At 40.0% G+C, this 5374-nt stretch overlaps 1 pseudogene; it reads right to left on the bottom strand.

Moving 5' to 3' along the window:
- Nucleotides 1-390: 390 nt before the first annotated feature.
- LOC131900192 (uncharacterized) lies at nucleotides 391-3134 on the bottom strand (annotated as a pseudogene).
- Nucleotides 3135-5374: the final 2240 nt, after the last annotated feature.

Here is a 5374-nt window from a genome sequence, read left to right on the forward strand (position 1 = left end):
GCTTCCCATTCTATTCGAGATAAACCATCAAGTACCCTTCAGAATATACAATCTTTTAAAAGACAATTGTATTCTTTTTGAGAACTTCATGCATGAGAACATCATCTACTTCCTCCAAATCCTCCCATGTACCCTTCTAAAATTCATGAGCTCTTCAGTCATTATTGGAACATGTATATACATTGATATGTATGTATGTATATATGTATGTGTGCGTGTGTACACTTAAGGCATAATCCACTTAATCCACTTAGCTTTTCTCATATGTACATGTGTCTAGCATTGACCATTTGGGATTAGGAAACTTATGTAGGAGTACTACATCCATGGTGGAAAATCTATTCTTCCTCTGTTTTCCCAATTAGTACTCCATTTACTTTCATGTGTGTATTAGTCGGGGTTCTCTAGAGAAACAGAACAGATAGAATTAATCTACATCTCTATATCTTTATCTTTCTAATATATATAATATATATTATGTGGGGGTTATTAGAGTGGCTTATTAATAGTAGGCTATGGTCTACTAGTCCAACAATGGCTATCTACCAACAGAACATCCAAGAATCCAATAGCTGTTCAGTCTATGAGGCTGGATTTCTCAGATGGTCTTCAGTATATATATTGGAGTCCCAAAGAAGGAGGCTCTAATGCTAGGGAAGGAACAGACTTGCCAGTGTAAGTAAGCAAGCCAAAAGCAAAAGCTTCCATCTTCCACATCCTTATACAGCTGCCAGCAGAAGGTATGGCCCAGAATAAAGGTGGATATTCCCATCTCAAAATATCTGGATTAAAAGTAGATCTTCCCACTTCAAATAATTTAATTAAGGAAAACATCCCTCGCAGGTGTATACCCAGATGCTTGGGTTTTAGTTAATTCCAGATGTAAGTAAGTTGACAACCAAGAAGAACCATCAGAATTCCACCCTTGTCAGCTTGACACACAATTATGTCTTGTTAGGACATGCTTAATTTTCTAATGAAAACAATAATCAGGTTATAATTATGCCTTAACACACTATAACTGTCTCATGTACAAACACAAACACATTAAAAATTTTAGAATAGGTGGCAATGTCCCTTAAGGGAAATTTTATTATCTCAAAAGTAAAATATAACCACTGATATTCTCTTAATTGATGTTACATTACATGATAAAGAAATTCAGGGAAGAAAAAACAATATCTGTAGAAATACATTTTTTAACAAAATGCTGCAGAAACACTCAACACCACTTATAATCCTCATTTCCTCTACTCCTCATTGTGTATTTCCTCTACTGTCTGCAAGCACTTCAGCAGGTCTTGGATATTTCCTGCAGGAGTGACACATACCTTCATTTCTGATGGCTCTGTGCCATTTATCATCCTGCCTGGATTAGGCTGTTGTAGTTTCCCATTGACTTTAATCACAGGACATGGTAATACCAAGAGACACCCTAAATTATCTCCTATATTTCAGACATAATCTTTCTTACCTCCACTGTGGAGAAGCAATCCAATTTCCCCATGGTAATCTGGATCAATTAACCCTCCTAACACTGTTATTCCTTTCTTAGCCTAGTGGACAGAGGGAAGTCTGAGCTTCCAGTTCAATGGAATGTTTGTTGTGGCTCCTGGCAGGAGCACTCCCCATCCTGAAACCTAAACTTCTAGACCAGGAGTACTGAAAGTCATTGGAACAGGAAGCAAAAATTTTCCTAGTAAGTCACTAGGGGTGATAGTGCGTAAAACTATTCACTTTCCCTTCCCTTGATTCCTGGACCTGTGGATCCTGGATACAGGAGAAACTACACCATGTACTGGATGCTGATTCAACACATATACTGCCTTCTGGAGAAGCCTACCCCAGACCTCCAGGCTGCTGCTATTCAACTGGCACTGTAACTGTGTCTTCAACAGTCATTTCATCATTCCATCTTTCTATCAGGCCAGCTGCCTCAGGATGGCGGGGGACATGGTAAGACTAGTGGATTTCATGACCATGGGATCACTGATGCACTTCTCTGGCTATAAATTGAGTTCCTTGGTCAGAAGCAATACTGTGTGGAATACTATGGCAGATAAGTCAACCTGTAAATCCATGAATGGTGGTTTTGGCAGAATCATTATATGTAGAAAAGGCAAATCCATAACCAGAATAAATACCTACTTCAGTAAGGACAAAGCTTTGTTCTCTTCGCAGAGAAAGTGGTCCAACATAGTCAGCCTGCCACCAGTCACAGGTTCATCACCCTGGAAAATGGTGCCATATCCAGGACTCACTGTTGGTCTCTGCTGTTGGCAGATCTGGGACTCAACAGCAGCTGTATCCAGGTCAGCCCTGGTGAGTGTCAGCCTATGTTGTAGAGCCCATATATAGCCTCCATCTCTGCCTCCATGGCCACCTTGTTCCTGGACCCATTGGGCACTGTCAAGGATGTTTAGAGAAAGAGGCTGACTAGTCACAGAACAGGTCATCCTAGCTACTTGATTATATAACTCCTCCTAAGCTAAGTCACCTTGTGATGAGAATTTATATGGGACACAAATATCTTCACATCCTTTGCCAGTATCTAGCCACATACTTCTTCCCCAGATGTCTTTCTTATCAATTTTGCAATCATGTTTTATATAATTCCATGACCATCCAGGCAATCCGTTGGCTACAGCCCATGAATCAGCGAATAATCACATGTATGGCCATTTTTTTTTCCATCCAAACAAAATGTATTTCCACATGTACTATGTTAATTTCTGCCCACTGTGAAGATTTCCCTTTGCTGGTGTCTTTCAGGGTTGTCCCAGAATGGGTTGTAATGCTGTAGTTGTCCATTTGTGCAGAGTCATCAGTAAACTAAGCCCTAGTCTTCTCTTCCTCAGTCAACCCATCATAAGGCACACCCCCATGAGGCCATATATAGATGCATGCTTGAGAGTAGATGGCATTATAATGGGAATAGAAACCATAAGCATTTGAGCAACCTCTTCTTGTAACATGCTTATGTGTTCAGGACCTTCTTCGGCTCAATCACATATATACCACTCTCATTTGGTAATGGATTGCTGCTGTGCACATCCTACTTTATTGTTTGGCTGGTCAGATAATACCAACCTCATGATGGCCAGTTTACGTTGCAAGGTAACTTGATGGTCCATTGTGAAATGTCTAGTTCAGCCCAAGAAGTTGAAGAGCTCTCATCCAAAGGAAGAATAGTTGTCTGCATTTAATGGCAGAGCCAAGAATAACCATCACAATGTTTTGTTTTTATCACCCAATTAGTTTCATTACAGTTGCTTATACAGGCATGAATGGAATTCTTTATATAAATAACAGTGGCTACACCAATGAGGATAGTGTCTCTCTCTCCCACAACAAAATGAACAAAAACGGATATACAATTGATACATGAAGACAAGTCATTAAAAGACATGAAATGAATACAGAAATGTAGTCCTAAGAAAGGGACCACAAATCTAAAGTAGTTAGGCTTTAAGTCTCAGTAAGGCAAGTGTGTTCTTCAGTGATATTTGTTGTTTGTAAGGTATGTACTTTTATTAAACTGGTCTCGTTAGTGTATAGGCAAGCCCTAGATGCCTTGACACCTCAGTGAACTCCCAGGGAGACCAAAAGCAGTGAACAATGGAGGGTCTGGACATGTTGTACTCCTCCTTGCTGATCCACATCTCCTAGAAAGTAGTTAGTGAGACCAGGATGAAGCTACTGATCCACATAGAGTATGTGCACTTAGAGGAGTGGTGGTCTTGATCTTCATGATGCTGGGAACCAGAGCAGCAATATCCTACTGCATCTTGTCACTGATACCTGATCACACTATAGTGACACCAGACACAACTGTGTAGCCATAGAGGTTTTTGCAGATGTTGACATCACACCATGATGGAATTAAAGGTAATTTCTTGGATGCCACAGGATTCCATATCCAGAAGGAAATGAGACTCTCTGGGCAGTGGATCCACTCATTGCCCAAAGTATTGACCTGGCCATCAAGGCTTCTCATAGTATTCTTCTCTCAGGAAGGAGAAGGATGCAGCAGTGGCCATCTCTTGCTCAAAGTTCATAGTGACACATACCAGTTTCTCCTTGATGTCATAACAATTTCCCACTCAACTATGGTAATGAAGCTATAACCACACTCAGTTAGGATTTCCATGAGGTAGTTTGTTAGATCCAGACTAGCCAGGTCTACATGCAGGATGGTGTAGGGGAGAGAGTAGCCTTCATAGCTGAGTACACATGACCAATCTCTGGAGTCTATCACAAGTTGGTGATAAGACCAGAGGTATTCAGGGTAGAACTGTCTGAATGGTAGGTACATGGCTGGGGTGTAGAAGGTCTAAACATGATCTGGGTAATATTTTCATGATTGGCCTTGAGGTTCAGGGGTTTTTCAGTGAGTAACATCAGGATCTCTGTGGGGGCCACATGTAACTTGTAAGAATTGTAGTGTCAGATATTCTTCATGTCATCCCAGTTGGTAACAATGCTATGCTTGACAGGCTATTTCAGGGTCAGGATGACTCTGTTTTTCTAGGCCTCATGGCCCACATAGTCCTTCTGGCCTATGCCCAACATTACATCCTGGTACAGCAGGAATTCCATGTTGAGGAGAAGATGGTCTAGTGAGCATTATAAGCTACAAATCAGTTTTTTAAATGCTGGATTCATTGTTGTCCAAGTCATCTATGGCCAACTGAGTGACAGGTTAGGAACACTAGCAGAAGAGCTGCAAGAGGCATATGATTGAGAGGTAGATATGGATTTTATAGTGTGCTCAGTAATATTATATTCGTCCCACACAATGACTTTAAAAGTTGCCTAAACTAACTTTCCTAACTTAACAAATTGAAACCAGCATGTTTTTTCTTTCTTTCTTTCTTTCTTTCTTTCTTTCTTTCTTTCTTTCTTTCTTTCTTTCTTTCTTTTTTTAAACAAAAATCAAGTTACCTGTTTGCTTCTTTTGAAGAATCAAAAGATTTAACAAGATTTGGACCATGTTCTCAAGTGGCAAGAAGGCTGGGGTGGATGGGAAATGGGTTTCAGTCACCATGTATTTCTGAATGTCTCATACCCATCCAGTTTCACTTACCTTACTTATATTACCACTCAGATTTCTAGAGGAGTTTGTAATTCTTGTCTGAAGTATCAAACTTCATGCTACTTTATCGAAAAAGCAAAATACATCCCATCTGTTCACTCATAAACTCAATAATGTAGCTTTTTTTTTTTTTTTAGAATATACTACTATGTCTTAGTTAGACTGTTGCTTCCAGGCTCTGTAAAAGGACGTGTTTCCCATCACCCCAGACACCCTTCTTCATTCTCTATATGGTCAGTGTAGTGTCTTCTATTTGGTTATCAGCATTTGTTTGTAAAG

The sequence above is a fragment of the Peromyscus eremicus genome, chromosome X (assembly GCF_949786415.1).
Source record: "Peromyscus eremicus chromosome X, PerEre_H2_v1, whole genome shotgun sequence".
Taxonomy (NCBI): domain Eukaryota; kingdom Metazoa; phylum Chordata; class Mammalia; order Rodentia; family Cricetidae; genus Peromyscus; species Peromyscus eremicus.